Source organism: Candoia aspera, chromosome 5, assembly GCF_035149785.1.
Source record: "Candoia aspera isolate rCanAsp1 chromosome 5, rCanAsp1.hap2, whole genome shotgun sequence".
Taxonomy (NCBI): domain Eukaryota; kingdom Metazoa; phylum Chordata; class Lepidosauria; order Squamata; family Boidae; genus Candoia; species Candoia aspera.
In genome coordinates, this window is record NC_086157.1 from 14,375,540 (window position 1) to 14,396,482 (window position 20,943).

Genomic DNA, 20,943 nt, shown 5'->3' on the forward strand with positions numbered 1-20,943 from the left:
CAGATCTGAAAGTTTGTTGAGGATTCATGTTCTAGATGGAAAGGAGAATCCAGATATCCATGCATTTTCATGAAACTCTCTCTGTCTGAAGAGAACGCTAAAGAAAATATACAGAAAAATCGCTATCTTGACACATTTCCCAACATGGCCTCCACAGCAGACGAACTAAGAAGTGGTAAGTAGAGTTCTGCCTTGTTTTAGCAATCCCATGCGAGCTCAGCATTGACATCCAAATGCAGTCTAGGTCACCGCTTTAGTTTCTTGCGTCATAACATTCAGGACTCCTCTCTCTAGCTTCTATGAGAACTAATGATGTAAAGGCAGAATTCCACTTCTATAACTCACATTTGCAGCTCAGTCAAAGACCAGATCTGAAAGTTTGTTGTGGATTCATGTTCTAGATGGAAAGGAGAATCCAGATATCCATGCATTTTCATGAAACTCTCTCTGTCTGAAGAGAACGCTAAAGAAAATATACAGAAAAATCGCTATCTTGACACATTTCCCAACATGGCCTCCACAGCAGACGAACTAAGAAGTGGTAAGTAGAGTTCTGCCTTGTTTTAGCAATCCCATGCGAGCTCAGCATTGACATCCAAATGCAGTCTAGGTCACCGCTTTAGTTTCTTGCGTCGTCACAGGCAGGACTCATCTCTCTAGCTTCTATGAGAACTAATGATGTAAAGGCAGAATTCCACTTCTATAACTCACATTTGCAGCTCAGTCAAAGACCAGATCTGAAAGTTTGTTGAGGATTCATGTTCTAGATGGAAAGGAGAATCCAGATATCCATGCATTTTCATGAAACTCTCTCTGTCTGAAGAGAACGCTAAAGAAAATATACAGAAAAATCGCTATCTTGACACATTTCCCAACATGGCCTCCACAGCAGACGAACTAAGAAGTGGTAAGTAGAGTTCTGCCTTGTTTTAGCAATCCCATGCGAGCTCAGCATTGACATCCAAATGCAGTCTAGGTCACCGCTTTAGTTTCTTGCGTCATAACATTCAGGACTCCTCTCTCTAGCTTCTATGAGAACTAATGATGTAAAGGCAGAATTCCACTTCTATAACTCACATTTGCAGCTCAGTCAAAGACCAGATCTGAAAGTTTGTTGAGGATTCATGTTCTAGATGGAAAGGAGAATCCAGATATCCATGCATTTTCATGAAACTCTCTCTGTCTGAAGAGAACGCTAAAGAAAATATACAGAAAAATCGCTATCTTGACACATTTCCCAACATGGCCTCCACAGCAGACGAACTAAGAAGTGGTAAGTAGAGTTCTGCCTTCTTTTAGCAATCCCATGCGAGCTCAGCATTGACATCCAAATGCAGTCTAGGTCACCGCTTTAGTTTCTTGCGTCATAACATTCAGGACTCCTCTCTCTAGCTTCTATGAGAACTAATGATGTAAAGGCAGAATTCCACTTCTATAACTCACATTTGCAGCTCAGTCAAAGACCAGATCTGAAAGTTTGTTGAGGATTCATGTTCTAGATGGAAAGGAGAATCCAGATATCCATGCATTTTCATGAAACTCTCTCTGTCTGAAGAGAACGCTAAAGAAAATATACAGAAAAATCGCTATCTTGACACATTTCCCAACATGGCCTCCACAGCAGACGAACTAAGAAGTGGTAAGTAGAGTTCTGCCTTGTTTTAGCAATCCCATGCGAGCTCAGCATTGACATCCAAATGCAGTCTAGGTCACCGCTTTAGTTTCTTGCGTCATAACATTCAGGACTCCTCTCTCTAGCTTCTATGAGAACTAATGATGTAAAGGCAGAATTCCACTTCTATAACTCACATTTGCAGCTCAGTCAAAGACCAGATCTGAAAGTTTGTTGTGGATTCATGTTCTAGATGGAAAGGAGAATCCAGATATCCATGCATTTTCATGAAACTCTCTCTGTCTGAAGAGAACGCTAAAGAAAATATACAGAAAAATCGCTATCTTGACACATTTCCCAACATGGCCTCCACAGCAGACGAACTAAGAAGTGGTAAGTAGAGTTCTGCCTTGTTTTAGCAATCCCATGCGAGCTCAGCATTGACATGCAAATGCAGTCTAGGTCACCGCTTTAGTTTCTTGCGTCATAACATTCAGGACTCCTCTCTCTAGCTTCTATGAGAACTAATGATGTAAAGGCAGAATTCCACTTCTATAACTCACATTTGCAGCTCAGTCAAAGACCAGATCTGAAAGTTTGTTGAGGATTCATGTTCTAGATGGAAAGGAGAATCCAGATATCCATGCATTTTCATGAAACTCTCTCTGTCTGAAGAGAACGCTAAAGAAAATATACAGAAAAATCGCTATCTTGACACATTTCCCAACATGGCCTCCACAGCAGACGAACTAAGAAGTGGTAAGTAGAGTTCTGCCTTGTTTTAGCAATCCCATGCGAGCTCAGCATTGACATCCAAATGCAGTCTAGGTCACCGCTTTAGTTTCTTGCGTCATAACATTCAGGACTCCTCTCTCTAGCTTCTATGAGAACTAATGATGTAAAGGCAGAATTCCACTTCTATAACTCACATTTGCAGCTCAGTCAAAGACCAGATCTGAAAGTTTGTTGAGGATTCATGTTCTAGATGGAAAGGAGAATCCAGATATCCATGCATTTTCATGAAACTCTCTCTGTCTGAAGAGAACGCTAAAGAAAATATACAGAAAAATCGCTATCTTGACACATTTCCCAACATGGCCTCCACAGCAGACGAACTAAGAAGTGGTAAGTAGAGTTCTGCCTTGTTTTAGCAATCCCATGCGAGCTCAGCATTGACATCCAAATGCAGTCTAGGTCACCGCTTTAGTTTCTTGCGTCATAACATTCAGGACTCCTCTCTCTAGCTTCTATGAGAACTAATGATGTAAAGGCAGAATTCCACTTCTATAACTCACATTTGCAGCTCAGTCAAAGACCAGATCTGAAAGTTTGTTGAGGATTCATGTTCTAGATGGAAAGGAGAATCCAGATATCCATGCATTTTCATGAAACTCTCTCTGTCTGAAGAGAACGCTAAAGAAAATATACAGAAAAATCGCTATCTTGACACATTTCCCAACATGGCCTCCACAGCAGACGAACTAAGAAGTGGTAAGTAGAGTTCTGCCTTCTTTTAGCAATCCCATGCGAGCTCAGCATTGACATCCAAATGCAGTCTAGGTCACCGCTTTAGTTTCTTGCGTCATAACATTCAGGACTCCTCTCTCTAGCTTCTATGAGAACTAATGATGTAAAGGCAGAATTCCACTTCTATAACTCACATTTGCAGCTCAGTCAAAGACCAGATCTGAAAGTTTGTTGAGGATTCATGTTCTAGATGGAAAGGAGAATCCAGATATCCATGCATTTTCATGAAACTCTCTCTGTCTGAAGAGAACGCTAAAGAAAATATACAGAAAAATCGCTATCTTGACACATTTCCCAACATGGCCTCCACAGCAGACGAACTAAGAAGTGGTAAGTAGAGTTCTGCCTTGTTTTAGCAATCCCATGCGAGCTCAGCATTGACATCCAAATGCAGTCTAGGTCACCGCTTTAGTTTCTTGCGTCATAACATTCAGGACTCCTCTCTCTAGCTTCTATGAGAACTAATGATGTAAAGGCAGAATTCCACTTCTATAACTCACATTTGCAGCTCAGTCAAAGACCAGATCTGAAAGTTTGTTGTGGATTCATGTTCTAGATGGAAAGGAGAATCCAGATATCCATGCATTTTCATGAAACTCTCTCTGTCTGAAGAGAACGCTAAAGAAAATATACAGAAAAATCGCTATCTTGACACATTTCCCAACATGGCCTCCACAGCAGACGAACTAAGAAGTGGTAAGTAGAGTTCTGCCTTGTTTTAGCAATCCCATGCGAGCTCAGCATTGACATCCAAATGCAGTCTAGGTCACCGCTTTAGTTTCTTGCGTCGTCACAGGCAGGACTCATCTCTCTAGCTTCTATGAGAACTAATGATGTAAAGGCAGAATTCCACTTCTATAACTCACATTTGCAGCTCAGTCAAAGACCAGATCTGAAAGTTTGTTGAGGATTCATGTTCTAGATGGAAAGGAGAATCCAGATATCCATGCATTTTCATGAAACTCTCTCTGTCTGAAGAGAACGCTAAAGAAAATATACAGAAAAATCGCTATCTTGACACATTTCCCAACATGGCCTCCACAGCAGACGAACTAAGAAGTGGTAAGTAGAGTTCTGCCTTGTTTTAGCAATCCCATGCGAGCTCAGCATTGACATCCAAATGCAGTCTAGGTCACCGCTTTAGTTTCTTGCGTCATAACATTCAGGACTCCTCTCTCTAGCTTCTATGAGAACTAATGATGTAAAGGCAGAATTCCACTTCTATAACTCACATTTGCAGCTCAGTCAAAGACCAGATCTGAAAGTTTGTTGAGGATTCATGTTCTAGATGGAAAGGAGAATCCAGATATCCATGCATTTTCATGAAACTCTCTCTGTCTGAAGAGAACGCTAAAGAAAATATACAGAAAAATCGCTATCTTGACACATTTCCCAACATGGCCTCCACAGCAGACGAACTAAGAAGTGGTAAGTAGAGTTCTGCCTTCTTTTAGCAATCCCATGCGAGCTCAGCATTGACATCCAAATGCAGTCTAGGTCACCGCTTTAGTTTCTTGCGTCATAACATTCAGGACTCCTCTCTCTAGCTTCTATGAGAACTAATGATGTAAAGGCAGAATTCCACTTCTATAACTCACATTTGCAGCTCAGTCAAAGACCAGATCTGAAAGTTTGTTGAGGATTCATGTTCTAGATGGAAAGGAGAATCCAGATATCCATGCATTTTCATGAAACTCTCTCTGTCTGAAGAGAACGCTAAAGAAAATATACAGAAAAATCGCTATCTTGACACATTTCCCAACATGGCCTCCACAGCAGACGAACTAAGAAGTGGTAAGTAGAGTTCTGCCTTGTTTTAGCAATCCCATGCGAGCTCAGCATTGACATCCAAATGCAGTCTAGGTCACCGCTTTAGTTTCTTGCGTCATAACATTCAGGACTCCTCTCTCTAGCTTCTATGAGAACTAATGATGTAAAGGCAGAATTCCACTTCTATAACTCACATTTGCAGCTCAGTCAAAGACCAGATCTGAAAGTTTGTTGAGGATTCATGTTCTAGATGGAAAGGAGAATCCAGATATCCATGCATTTTCATGAAACTCTCTCTGTCTGAAGAGAACGCTAAAGAAAATATACAGAAAAATCGCTATCTTGACACATTTCCCAACATGGCCTCCACAGCAGACGAACTAAGAAGTGGTAAGTAGAGTTCTGCCTTGTTTTAGCAATCCCATGCGAGCTCAGCATTGACATCCAAATGCAGTCTAGGTCACCGCTTTAGTTTCTTGCGTCATAACATTCAGGACTCCTCTCTCTAGCTTCTATGAGAACTAATGATGTAAAGGCAGAATTCCACTTCTATAACTCACATTTGCAGCTCAGTCAAAGACCAGATCTGAAAGTTTGTTGTGGATTCATGTTCTAGATGGAAAGGAGAATCCAGATATCCATGCATTTTCATGAAACTCTCTCTGTCTGAAGAGAACGCTAAAGAAAATATACAGAAAAATCGCTATCTTGACACATTTCCCAACATGGCCTCCACAGCAGACGAACTAAGAAGTGGTAAGTAGAGTTCTGCCTTGTTTTAGCAATCCCATGCGAGCTCAGCATTGACATCCAAATGCAGTCTAGGTCACCGCTTTAGTTTCTTGCGTCGTCACAGGCAGGACTCATCTCTCTAGCTTCTATGAGAACTAATGATGTAAAGGCAGAATTCCACTTCTATAACTCACATTTGCAGCTCAGTCAAAGACCAGATCTGAAAGTTTGTTGAGGATTCATGTTCTAGATGGAAAGGAGAATCCAGATATCCATGCATTTTCATGAAACTCTCTCTGTCTGAAGAGAACGCTAAAGAAAATATACAGAAAAATCGCTATCTTGACACATTTCCCAACATGGCCTCCACAGCAGACGAACTAAGAAGTGGTAAGTAGAGTTCTGCCTTGTTTTAGCAATCCCATGCGAGCTCAGCATTGACATCCAAATGCAGTCTAGGTCACCGCTTTAGTTTCTTGCGTCATAACATTCAGGACTCCTCTCTCTAGCTTCTATGAGAACTAATGATGTAAAGGCAGAATTCCACTTCTATAACTCACATTTGCAGCTCAGTCAAAGACCAGATCTGAAAGTTTGTTGAGGATTCATGTTCTAGATGGAAAGGAGAATCCAGATATCCATGCATTTTCATGAAACTCTCTCTGTCTGAAGAGAACGCTAAAGAAAATATACAGAAAAATCGCTATCTTGACACATTTCCCAACATGGCCTCCACAGCAGACGAACTAAGAAGTGGTAAGTAGAGTTCTGCCTTCTTTTAGCAATCCCATGCGAGCTCAGCATTGACATCCAAATGCAGTCTAGGTCACCGCTTTAGTTTCTTGCGTCATAACATTCAGGACTCCTCTCTCTAGCTTCTATGAGAACTAATGATGTAAAGGCAGAATTCCACTTCTATAACTCACATTTGCAGCTCAGTCAAAGACCAGATCTGAAAGTTTGTTGAGGATTCATGTTCTAGATGGAAAGGAGAATCCAGATATCCATGCATTTTCATGAAACTCTCTCTGTCTGAAGAGAACGCTAAAGAAAATATACAGAAAAATCGCTATCTTGACACATTTCCCAACATGGCCTCCACAGCAGACGAACTAAGAAGTGGTAAGTAGAGTTCTGCCTTGTTTTAGCAATCCCATGCGAGCTCAGCATTGACATCCAAATGCAGTCTAGGTCACCGCTTTAGTTTCTTGCGTCATAACATTCAGGACTCCTCTCTCTAGCTTCTATGAGAACTAATGATGTAAAGGCAGAATTCCACTTCTATAACTCACATTTGCAGCTCAGTCAAAGACCAGATCTGAAAGTTTGTTGTGGATTCATGTTCTAGATGGAAAGGAGAATCCAGATATCCATGCATTTTCATGAAACTCTCTCTGTCTGAAGAGAACGCTAAAGAAAATATACAGAAAAATCGCTATCTTGACACATTTCCCAACATGGCCTCCACAGCAGACGAACTAAGAAGTGGTAAGTAGAGTTCTGCCTTGTTTTAGCAATCCCATGCGAGCTCAGCATTGACATGCAAATGCAGTCTAGGTCACCGCTTTAGTTTCTTGCGTCATAACATTCAGGACTCCTCTCTCTAGCTTCTATGAGAACTAATGATGTAAAGGCAGAATTCCACTTCTATAACTCACATTTGCAGCTCAGTCAAAGACCAGATCTGAAAGTTTGTTGAGGATTCATGTTCTAGATGGAAAGGAGAATCCAGATATCCATGCATTTTCATGAAACTCTCTCTGTCTGAAGAGAACGCTAAAGAAAATATACAGAAAAATCGCTATCTTGACACATTTCCCAACATGGCCTCCACAGCAGACGAACTAAGAAGTGGTAAGTAGAGTTCTGCCTTGTTTTAGCAATCCCATGCGAGCTCAGCATTGACATCCAAATGCAGTCTAGGTCACCGCTTTAGTTTCTTGCGTCATAACATTCAGGACTCCTCTCTCTAGCTTCTATGAGAACTAATGATGTAAAGGCAGAATTCCACTTCTATAACTCACATTTGCAGCTCAGTCAAAGACCAGATCTGAAAGTTTGTTGAGGATTCATGTTCTAGATGGAAAGGAGAATCCAGATATCCATGCATTTTCATGAAACTCTCTCTGTCTGAAGAGAACGCTAAAGAAAATATACAGAAAAATCGCTATCTTGACACATTTCCCAACATGGCCTCCACAGCAGACGAACTAAGAAGTGGTAAGTAGAGTTCTGCCTTGTTTTAGCAATCCCATGCGAGCTCAGCATTGACATCCAAATGCAGTCTAGGTCACCGCTTTAGTTTCTTGCGTCATAACATTCAGGACTCCTCTCTCTAGCTTCTATGAGAACTAATGATGTAAAGGCAGAATTCCACTTCTATAACTCACATTTGCAGCTCAGTCAAAGACCAGATCTGAAAGTTTGTTGAGGATTCATGTTCTAGATGGAAAGGAGAATCCAGATATCCATGCATTTTCATGAAACTCTCTCTGTCTGAAGAGAACGCTAAAGAAAATATACAGAAAAATCGCTATCTTGACACATTTCCCAACATGGCCTCCACAGCAGACGAACTAAGAAGTGGTAAGTAGAGTTCTGCCTTGTTTTAGCAATCCCATGCGAGCTCAGCATTGACATCCAAATGCAGTCTAGGTCACCGCTTTAGTTTCTTGCGTCGTCACAGGCAGGACTCATCTCTCTAGCTTCTATGAGAACTAATGATGTAAAGGCAGAATTCCACTTCTATAACTCACATTTGCAGCTCAGTCAAAGACCAGATCTGAAAGTTTGTTGAGGATTCATGTTCTAGATGGAAAGGAGAATCCAGATATCCATGCATTTTCATGAAACTCTCTCTGTCTGAAGAGAACGCTAAAGAAAATATACAGAAAAATCGCTATCTTGACACATTTCCCAACATGGCCTCCACAGCAGACGAACTAAGAAGTGGTAAGTAGAGTTCTGCCTTGTTTTAGCAATCCCATGCGAGCTCAGCATTGACATCCAAATGCAGTCTAGGTCACCGCTTTAGTTTCTTGCGTCATAACATTCAGGACTCCTCTCTCTAGCTTCTATGAGAACTAATGATGTAAAGGCAGAATTCCACTTCTATAACTCACATTTGCAGCTCAGTCAAAGACCAGATCTGAAAGTTTGTTGTGGATTCATGTTCTAGATGGAAAGGAGAATCCAGATATCCATGCATTTTCATGAAACTCTCTCTGTCTGAAGAGAACGCTAAAGAAAATATACAGAAAAATCGCTATCTTGACACATTTCCCAACATGGCCTCCACAGCAGACGAACTAAGAAGTGGTAAGTAGAGTTCTGCCTTGTTTTAGCAATCCCATGCGAGCTCAGCATTGACATCCAAATGCAGTCTAGGTCACCGCTTTAGTTTCTTGCGTCATAACATTCAGGACTCCTCTCTCTAGCTTCTATGAGAACTAATGATGTAAAGGCAGAATTCCACTTCTATAACTCACATTTGCAGCTCAGTCAAAGACCAGATCTGAAAGTTTGTTGAGGATTCATGTTCTAGATGGAAAGGAGAATCCAGATATCCATGCATTTTCATGAAACTCTCTCTGTCTGAAGAGAACGCTAAAGAAAATATACAGAAAAATCGCTATCTTGACACATTTCCCAACATGGCCTCCACAGCAGACGAACTAAGAAGTGGTAAGTAGAGTTCTGCCTTCTTTTAGCAATCCCATGCGAGGTCAGCATTGACATCCAAATGCAGTCTAGGTCACCGCTTTAGTTTCTTGCGTCATAACATTCAGGACTCCTCTCTCTAGCTTCTATGAGAACTAATGATGTAAAGGCAGAATTCCACTTCTATAACTCACATTTGCAGCTCAGTCAAAGACCAGATCTGAAAGTTTGTTGAGGATTCATGTTCTAGATGGAAAGGAGAATCCAGATATCCATGCATTTTCATGAAACTCTCTCTGTCTGAAGAGAACGCTAAAGAAAATATACAGAAAAATCGCTATCTTGACACATTTCCCAACATGGCCTCCACAGCAGACGAACTAAGAAGTGGTAAGTAGAGTTCTGCCTTGTTTTAGCAATCCCATGCGAGCTCAGCATTGACATCCAAATGCAGTCTAGGTCACCGCTTTAGTTTCTTGCGTCATAACATTCAGGACTCCTCTCTCTAGCTTCTATGAGAACTAATGATGTAAAGGCAGAATTCCACTTCTATAACTCACATTTGCAGCTCAGTCAAAGACCAGATCTGAAAGTTTGTTGAGGATTCATGTTCTAGATGGAAAGGAGAATCCAGATATCCATGCATTTTCATGAAACTCTCTCTGTCTGAAGAGAACGCTAAAGAAAATATACAGAAAAATCGCTATCTTGACACATTTCCCAACATGGCCTCCACAGCAGACGAACTAAGAAGTGGTAAGTAGAGTTCTGCCTTCTTTTAGCAATCCCATGCGAGCTCAGCATTGACATCCAAATGCAGTCTAGGTCACCGCTTTAGTTTCTTGCGTCATAACATTCAGGACTCCTCTCTCTAGCTTCTATGAGAACTAATGATGTAAAGGCAGAATTCCACTTCTATAACTCACATTTGCAGCTCAGTCAAAGACCAGATCTGAAAGTTTGTTGTGGATTCATGTTCTAGATGGAAAGGAGAATCCAGATATCCATGCATTTTCATGAAACTCTCTCTGTCTGAAGAGAACGCTAAAGAAAATGTACAGAAAAATCGCTATCTTGACACAGTTCCCAACATGGCCTCCAGAGCAAACGTACAAAGAAGGGGAAAGTAAAGCTCTGCTTTGCTTTAGCCATCCCATACGAGCTCAGCATTGACATCCAAATGCAGTCTAGGTCACCGCTTTAGTTTCTTGCGTCGTCACAGGCAGGACTCATCTCTCTAGCTTCTATGAGAACTAATGATGTAAAGGCAGAATTCCACTTCTATAACTCACATTTGCAGCTCAGTCAAAGACCAGATCTGAAACTGTGTTGAGGATTCATGTTCTAGATGGAAAGGAGAATCCAGATATCCATGCATTTTCATGAAACTCTCTCTGTCTGAAGAGAACGCTAAAGAAAATATACAGAAAAATCGCTATCTTGACACATTTCCCAACATGGCCTCCACAGCAGACGAACTAAGAAGTGGTAAGTAGAGTTCTGCCTTGTTTTAGCAATCCCATGCGAGCTCAGCATTGACATCCAAATGCAGTCTAGGTCACCGCTTTAGTTTCTTGCGTCATAACATTCAGGACTCCTCTCTCTAGCTTCTATGAGAACTAATGATGTAAAGGCAGAATTCCACTTGTATAACTCACATTTGCAGCTCAGTCAAAGACCAGATCTGAAAGTTTGTTGAGGATTCATGTTCTAGATGGAAAGGAGAATCCAGATATCCATGCATTTTCATGAAACTCTCTCTGTCTGAAGAGAACGCTAAAGAAAATATACAGAAAAATCGCTATCTTGACACATTTCCCAACATGGCCTCCACAGCAGACGAACTAAGAAGTGGTAAGTAGAGTTCTGCCTTCTTTTAGCAATCCCATGCGAGCTCAGCATTGACATCCAAATGCAGTCTAGGTCACCGCTTTAGTTTCTTGCGTCATAACATTCAGGACTCCTCTCTCTAGCTTCTATGAGAACTAATGATGTAAAGGCAGAATTCCACTTCTATAACTCACATTTGCAGCTCAGTCAAAGACCAGATCTGAAAGTTTGTTGAGGATTCATGTTCTAGATGGAAAGGAGAATCCAGATATCCATGCATTTTCATGAAACTCTCTCTGTCTGAAGAGAACGCTAAAGAAAATATACAGAAAAATCGCTATCTTGACACATTTCCCAACATGGCCTCCACAGCAGACGAACTAAGAAGTGGTAAGTAGAGTTCTGCCTTGTTTTAGCAATCCCATGCGAGCTCAGCATTGACATCCAAATGCAGTCTAGGTCACCGCTTTAGTTTCTTGCGTCATAACATTCAGGACTCCTCTCTCTAGCTTCTATGAGAACTAATGATGTAAAGGCAGAATTCCACTTCTATAACTCACATTTGCAGCTCAGTCAAAGACCAGATCTGAAAGTTTGTTGTGGATTCATGTTCTAGATGGAAAGGAGAATCCAGATATCCATGCATTTTCATGAAACTCTCTCTGTCTGAAGAGAACGCTAAAGAAAATATACAGAAAAATCGCTATCTTGACACATTTCCCAACATGGCCTCCACAGCAGACGAACTAAGAAGTGGTAAGTAGAGTTCTGCCTTGTTTTAGCAATCCCATGCGAGCTCAGCATTGACATCCAAATGCAGTCTAGGTCACCGCTTTAGTTTCTTGCGTCATAACATTCAGGACTCCTCTCTCTAGCTTCTATGAGAACTAATGATGTAAAGGCAGAATTCCACTTCTATAACTCACATTTGCAGCTCAGTCAAAGACCAGATCTGAAAGTTTGTTGAGGATTCATGTTCTAGATGGAAAGGAGAATCCAGATATCCATGCATTTTCATGAAACTCTCTCTGTCTGAAGAGAACGCTAAAGAAAATATACAGAAAAATCGCTATCTTGACACATTTCCCAACATGGCCTCCACAGCAGACGAACTAAGAAGTGGTAAGTAGAGTTCTGCCTTGTTTTAGCAATCCCATGCGAGCTCAGCATTGACATCCAAATGCAGTCTAGGTCACCGCTTTAGTTTCTTGCGTCATAACATTCAGGACTCCTCTCTCTAGCTTCTATGAGAACTAATGATGTAAAGGCAGAATTCCACTTCTATAACTCACATTTGCAGCTCAGTCAAAGACCAGATCTGAAAGTTTGTTGAGGATTCATGTTCTAGATGGAAAGGAGAATCCAGATATCCATGCATTTTCATGAAACTCTCTCTGTCTGAAGAGAACGCTAAAGAAAATATACAGAAAAATCGCTATCTTGACACATTTCCCAACATGGCCTCCACAGCAGACGAACTAAGAAGTGGTAAGTAGAGTTCTGCCTTCTTTTAGCAATCCCATGCGAGCTCAGCATTGACATCCAAATGCAGTCTAGGTCACCGCTTTAGTTTCTTGCGTCATAACATTCAGGACTCCTCTCTCTAGCTTCTATGAGAACTAATGATGTAAAGGCAGAATTCCACTTCTATAACTCACATTTGCAGCTCAGTCAAAGACCAGATCTGAAAGTTTGTTGTGGATTCATGTTCTAGATGGAAAGGAGAATCCAGATATCCATGCATTTTCATGAAACTCTCTCTGTCTGAAGAGAACGCTAAAGAAAATGTACAGAAAAATCGCTATCTTGACACAGTTCCCAACATGGCCTCCAGAGCAAACGTACAAAGAAGGGGAAAGTAAAGCTCTGCTTTGCTTTAGCCATCCCATACGAGCTCAGCATTGACATCCAAATGCAGTCTAGGTCACCGCTTTAGTTTCTTGCGTCGTCACAGGCAGGACTCATCTCTCTAGCTTCTATGAGAACTAATGATGTAAAGGCAGAATTCCACTTCTATAACTCACATTTGCAGCTCAGTCAAAGACCAGATCTGAAACTGTGTTGAGGATTCATGTTCTAGATGGAAAGGAGAATCCAGATATCCATGCATTTTCATGAAACTCTCTCTGTCTGAAGAGAACGCTAAAGAAAATATACAGAAAAATCGCTATCTTGACACATTTCCCAACATGGCCTCCACAGCAGACGAACTAAGAAGTGGTAAGTAGAGTTCTGCCTTCTTTTAGCAATCCCATGCGAGCTCAGCATTGACATCCAAATGCAGTCTAGGTCACCGCTTTAGTTTCTTGCGTCATAACATTCAGGACTCCTCTCTCTAGCTTCTATGAGAACTAATGATGTAAAGGCAGAATTCCACTTCTATAACTCACATTTGCAGCTCAGTCAAAGACCAGATCTGAAAGTTTGTTGAGGATTCATGTTCTAGATGGAAAGGAGAATCCAGATATCCATGCATTTTCATGAAACTCTCTCTGTCTGAAGAGAACGCTAAAGAAAATATACAGAAAAATCGCTATCTTGACACATTTCCCAACATGGCCTCCACAGCAGACGAACTAAGAAGTGGTAAGTAGAGTTCTGCCTTCTTTTAGCAATCCCATGCGAGGTCAGCATTGACATCCAAATGCAGTCTAGGTCACCGCTTTAGTTTCTTGCGTCATAACATTCAGGACTCCTCTCTCTAGCTTCTATGAGAACTAATGATGTAAAGGCAGAATTCCACTTCTATAACTCACATTTGCAGCTCAGTCAAAGACCAGATCTGAAAGTTTGTTGAGGATTCATGTTCTAGATGGAAAGGAGAATCCAGATATCCATGCATTTTCATGAAACTCTCTCTGTCTGAAGAGAACGCTAAAGAAAATATACAGAAAAATCGCTATCTTGACACATTTCCCAACATGGCCTCCACAGCAGACGAACTAAGAAGTGGTAAGTAGAGTTCTGCCTTGTTTTAGCAATCCCATGCGAGCTCAGCATTGACATCCAAATGCAGTCTAGGTCACCGCTTTAGTTTCTTGCGTCATAACATTCAGGACTCCTCTCTCTAGCTTCTATGAGAACTAATGATGTAAAGGCAGAATTCCACTTCTATAACTCACATTTGCAGCTCAGTCAAAGACCAGATCTGAAAGTTTGTTGAGGATTCATGTTCTAGATGGAAAGGAGAATCCAGATATCCATGCATTTTCATGAAACTCTCTCTGTCTGAAGAGAACGCTAAAGAAAATATACAGAAAAATCGCTATCTTGACACATTTCCCAACATGGCCTCCACAGCAGACGAACTAAGAAGTGGTAAGTAGAGTTCTGCCTTCTTTTAGCAATCCCATGCGAGCTCAGCATTGACATCCAAATGCAGTCTAGGTCACCGCTTTAGTTTCTTGCGTCATAACATTCAGGACTCCTCTCTCTAGCTTCTATGAGAACTAATGATGTAAAGGCAGAATTCCACTTCTATAACTCACATTTGCAGCTCAGTCAAAGACCAGATCTGAAAGTTTGTTGTGGATTCATGTTCTAGATGGAAAGGAGAATCCAGATATCCATGCATTTTCATGAAACTCTCTCTGTCTGAAGAGAACGCTAAAGAAAATGTACAGAAAAATCGCTATCTTGACACAGTTCCCAACATGGCCTCCAGAGCAAACGTACAAAGAAGGGGAAAGTAAAGCTCTGCTTTGCTTTAGCCATCCCATACGAGCTCAGCATTGACATCCAAATGCAGTCTAGGTCACCGCTTTAGTTTCTTGCGTCGTCACAGGCAGGACTCATCTCTCTAGCTTCTATGAGAACTAATGATGTAAAGGCAGAATTCCACTTCTATAACTCACATTTGCAGCTCAGTCAAAGACCAGATCTGAAACTGTGTTGAGGATTCATGTTCTAGATGGAAAGGAGAATCCAGATATCCATGCATTTTCATGAAACTCTCTCTGTCTGAAGAGAACGCTAAAGAAAATATACAGAAAAATCGCTATCTTGACACATTTCCCAACATGGCCTCCACAGCAGACGAACTAAGAAGTGGTAAGTAGAGTTCTGCCTTGTTTTAGCAATCCCATGCGAGCTCAGCATTGACATCCAAATGCAGTCTAGGTCACCGCTTTAGTTTCTTGCGTCATAACATTCAGGACTCCTCTCTCTAGCTTCTATGAGAACTAATGATGTAAAGGCAGAATTCCACTTGTATAACTCACATTTGCAGCTCAGTCAAAGACCAGATCTGAAAGTTTGTTGAGGATTCATGTTCTAGATGGAAAGGAGAATCCAGATATCCATGCATTTTCATGAAACTCTCTCTGTCTGAAGAGAACGCTAAAGAAAATATACAGAAAAATCGCTATCTTGACACATTTCCCAACATGGCCTCCACAGCAGACGAACTAAGAAGTGGTAAGTAGAGTTCTGCCTTCTTTTAGCAATCCCATGCGAGCTCAGCATTGACATCCAAATGCAGTCTAGGTCACCGCTTTAGTTTCTTGCGTCATAACATTCAGGACTCCTCTCTCTAGCTTCTATGAGAACTAATGATGTAAAGGCAGAATTCCACTTCTATAACTCACATTTGCAGCTCAGTCAAAGACCAGATCTGAAAGTTTGTTGAGGATTCATGTTCTAGATGGAAAGGAGAATCCAGATATCCATGCATTTTCATGAAACTCTCTCTGTCTGAAGAGAACGCTAAAGAAAATATACAGAAAAATCGCTATCTTGACACATTTCCCAACATGGCCTCCACAGCAGACGAACTAAGAAGTGGTAAGTAGAGTTCTGCCTTGTTTTAGCAATCCCATGCGAGCTCAGCATTGACATCCAAATGCAGTCTAGGTCACCGCTTTAGTTTCTTGCGTCATAACATTCAGGACTCCTCTCTCTAGCTTCTATGAGAACTAATGATGTAAAGGCAGAATTCCACTTCTATAACTCACATTTGCAGCTCAGTCAAAGACCAGATCTGAAAGTTTGTTGTGGATTCATGTTCTAGATGGAAAGGAGAATCCAGATATCCATGCATTTTCATGAAACTCTCTCTGTCTGAAGAGAACGCTAAAGAAAATATACAGAAAAATCGCTATCTTGACACATTTCCCAACATGGCCTCCACAGCAGACGAACTAAGAAGTGGTAAGTAGAGTTCTGCCTTGTTTTAGCAATCCCATGCGAGCTCAGCATTGACATCCAAATGCAGTCTAGGTCACCGCTTTAGTTTCTTGCGTCATAACATTCAGGACTCCTCTCTCTAGCTTCTATGAGAACTAATGATGTAAAGGCAGAATTCCACTTCTATAACTCACATTTGCAGCTCAGTCAAAGACCAGATCTGAAAGTTTGTTGAGGATTCATGTTCTAGATGGAAAGGAGAATCCAGATATCCATGCATTTTCATGAAACTCTCTCTGTCTGAAGAGAACGCTAAAGAAAATATACAGAAAAATCGCTATCTTGACACATTTCCCAACATGGCCTCCACAGCAGACGAACTAAGAAGTGGTAAGTAGAGTTCTGCCTTGTTTTAGCAATCCCATGCGAGCTCAGCATTGACATCCAAATGCAGTCTAGGTCACCGCTTTAGTTTCTTGCGTCATAACATTCAGGACTCCTCTCTCTAGCTTCTATGAGAACTAATGATGTAAAGGCAGAATTCCACTTCTATAACTCACATTTGCAGCTCAGTCAAAGACCAGATCTGAAAGTTTGTTGAGGATTCATGTTCTAGATGGAAAGGAGAATCCAGATATCCATGCATTTTCATGAAACTCTCTCTGTCTGAAGAGAACGCTAAAGAAAATATACAGAAAAATCGCTATCTTGACACATTTCCCAACATGGCCTCCACAGCAGACGAACTAAGAAGTGGTAAGTAGAGTTCTGCCTTCTTTTAGCAATCCCATGCGAGCTCAGCATTGACATCCAAATGCAGTCTAGGTCACCGCTTTAGTTTCTTGCGTCATAACATTCAGGACTCCTCTCTCTAGCTTCTATGAGAACTAATGATGTAAAGGCAGAATTCCACTTCTATAACTCACATTTGCAGCTCAGTCAAAGACCAGATCTGAAAGTTTGTTGTGGATTCATGTTCTAGATGGAAAGGAGAATCCAGATATCCATGCATTTTCATGAAACTCTCTCTGTCTGAAGAGAACGCTAAAGAAAATGTACAGAAAAATCGCTATCTTGACACAGTTCCCAACATGGCCTCCAGAGCAAACGTACAAAGAAGGGGAAAGTAAAGCTCTGCTTTGCTTTAGCCATCCCATACGAGCTCAGCATTGACATCCAAATGCAGTCTAGGTCACCGCTTTAGTTTCTTGCGTCGTCACAGGCAGGACTCATCTCTCTAGCTTCTATGAGAACTAATGATGTAAAGGCAGAATTCCACTTCTATAACTCACATTTGCAGCTCAGTCAAAGACCAGATCTGAAACTGTGTTGAGGATTCATGTTCTAGATGGAAAGGAGAATCCAGATATCCATGCATTTTCATGAAACTCTCTCTGTCTGAAGAGAACGCTAAAGAAAATATACAGAAAAATCGCTATCTTGACACATTTCCCAACATGGCCTCCACAGCAGACGAACTAAGAAGTGGTAAGTAGAGTTCTGCCTTGTTTTAGCAATCCCATGCGAGCTCAGCATTGACATCCAAATGCAGTCTAGGTCACCGCTTTAGTTTCTTGCGTCATAACATTCAGGACTCCTCTCTCTAGCTTCTATGAGAACTAATGATGTAAAGGCAGAATTCCACTTGTATAACTCACATTTGCAGCTCAGTCAAAGACCAGATCTGAAAGTTTGTTGAGGATTCATGTTCTAGATGGAAAGGAGAATCCAGATATCCATGCATTTTCATGAAACTCTCTCTGTCTGAAGAGAACGCTAAAGAAAATATACAGAAAAATCGCTATCTTGACACATTTCCCAACATGGCCTCCACAGCAGACGAACTAAGAAGTGGTAAGTAGAGTTCTGCCTTGTTTTAGCAATCCCATGCGAGCTCAGCATTGACATCCAAATGCAGTCTAGGTCACCGCTTTAGTTTCTTGCGTCATAACATTCAGGACTCCTCTCTCTAGCTTCTATGAGAACTAATGATGTAAAGGCAGAATTCCACTTCTATAACTCACATTTGCAGCTCAGTCAAAGACCAGATCTGAAAGTTTGTTGTGGATTCATGTTCTAGATGGAAAGGAGAATCCAGATATCCATGCATTTTCATGAAACTCTCTCTGTCTGAAGAGAACGCTAAAGAAAATATACAGAAAAATCGCTATCTTGACACATTTCCCAACATGGCCTCCACAGCAGACGAACTAAGAAGTGGTAAGTAGAGTTCTGCCTTGTTTTAGCAATCCCATGCGAGCTCAGCATTGACATCCAAATGCAGTCTAGGTCACCGCTTTAGTTTCTTGCGTCATAACATTCAGGACTCCTCTCTCTAGCTTCTATGAGAACTAATGATGTAAAGGCAGAATTCCACTTCTATAACTCACATTTGCAGCTCAGTCAAAGACCAGATCTGAAAGTTTGTTGAGGATTCATGTTCTAGATGGAAAGGAGAATCCAGATATCCATGCATTTTCATGAAACTCTCTCTGTCTGAAGAGAACGCTAAAGAAAATATACAGAAAAATCGCTATCTTGACACATTTCCCAACATGGCCTCCACAGCAGACGAACTAAGAAGTGGTAAGTAGAGTTCTGCCTTCTTTTAGCAATCCCATGCGAGCTCAGCATTGACATCCAAATGCAGTCTAGGTCACCGCTTTAGTTTCTTGCGTCATAACATTCAGGACTCCTCTCTCTAGCTTCTATGAGAACTAATGATGTAAAGGCAGAATTCCACTTCTATAACTCACATTTGCAGCTCAGTCAAAGACCAGATCTGAAAGTTTGTTGAGGATTCATGTTCTAGATGGAAAGGAGAATCCAGATATCCATGCATTTTCATGAAACTCTCTCTGTCTGAAGAGAACGCTAAAGAAAATATACAGAAAAATCGCTATCTTGACACATTTCCCAACATGGCCTCCACAGCAGACGAACTAAGAAGTGGTAAGTAGAGTTCTGCCTTGTTTTAGCAATCCCATGCGAGCTCAGCATTGACATCCAAATGCAGTCTAGGTCACCGCTTTAGTTTCTTGCGTCATAACATTCAGGACTCCTCTCTCTAGCTTCTATGAGAACTAATGATGTAAAGGCAGAATTCCACTTCTATAACTCACATTTGCAGCTCAGTCAAAGACCAGATCTGAAAGTTTGTTGAGGATTCATGTTCTAGATGGAAAGGAGAATCCAGATATCCATGCATTTTCATGAAACTCTCTCTGTCTGAAGAGAACGCTAAAGAAAATATACAGAAAAATCGCTATCTTGACACATTTCCCAACATGGCCTCCACAGCAGACGAACTAAGAAGTGGTAAGTAGAGTTCTGCCTTCTTTTAGCAATCCCATGCGAGCTCAGCATTGACATCCAAATGCAGTCTAGGTCACCGCTTTAGTTTCTTGCGTCATAACATTCAGGACTCCTCTCTCTAGCTTCTATGAGAACTAATGATGTAAAGGCAGAATTCCACTTCTATAACTCACATTTGCAGCTCAGTCAAAGACCAGATCTGAAAGTTTGTTGAGGATTCATGTTCTAGATGGAAAGGAGAATCCAGATATCCATGCATTTTCATGAAACTCTCTCTGTCTGAAGAGAACGCTAAAGAAAATATACAGAAAAATCGCTATCTTGACACATTTCCCAACATGGCCTCCACAGCAGACGAACTAAGAAGTGGTAAGTAGAGTTCTGCCTTCTTTTAGCAATCCCATGCGAGCTCAGCATTGACATCCAAATGCAGTCTAGGTCACCGCTTTAGTTTCTTGCGTCATAACATTCAGGACTCCTCTCTCTAGCTTCTATGAGAACTAATGATGTAAAGGCAGAATTCCACTTCTATAACTCACATTTGCAGCTCAGTCAAAGACCAGATCTGAAAGTTTGTTGAGGATTCATGTTCTAGATGGAAAGGAGAATCCAGATATCCATGCATTTTCATGAAACTCTCTCTGTCTGAAGAGAACGCTAAAGAAAATATACAGAAAAATCGCTATCTTGACACATTTCCCAACATGGCCTCCACAGCAGACGAACTAAGAAGTGGTAAGTAGAGTTCTGCCTTCTTTTAGCAATCCCATGCGAGCTCAGCATTGACATCCAAATGCAGTCTAGGTCACCGCTTTAGTTTCTTGCGTCATAACATTCAGGACTCCTCTCTCTAGCTTCTATGAGAACTAATGATGTAAAGGCAGAATTCCACTTCTATAACTCACATTTGCAGCTCAGTCAAAGACCAGATCTGAAAGTTTGTTGAGGATTCATGTTCTAGATGGAAAGGAGAATCCAGATATCCATGCATTTTCATGAAACTCTCTCTGTCTGAAGAGAACGCTAAAGAAAATATACAGAAAAATCGCTATCTTGACACATTTCCCAACATGGCCTCCACAGCAGACGAACTAAGAAGTGGTAAGTAGAGTTCTGCCTTCTTTTAGCAATCCCATGCGAGCTCAGCATTGACATCCAAATGCAGTCTAGGTCACCGCTTTAGTTTCTTGCGTCATAACATTCAGGACTCCTCTCTCTAGCTTCTATGAGAACTAATGATGTAAAGGCAGAATTCCACTTCTATAACTCACATTTGCAGCTCAGTCAAAGACCAGATCTGAAAGTTTGTTGTGGATTCATGTTCTAGATGGAAAGGAGAATCCAGATATCCATGCATTTTCATGAAACTCTCT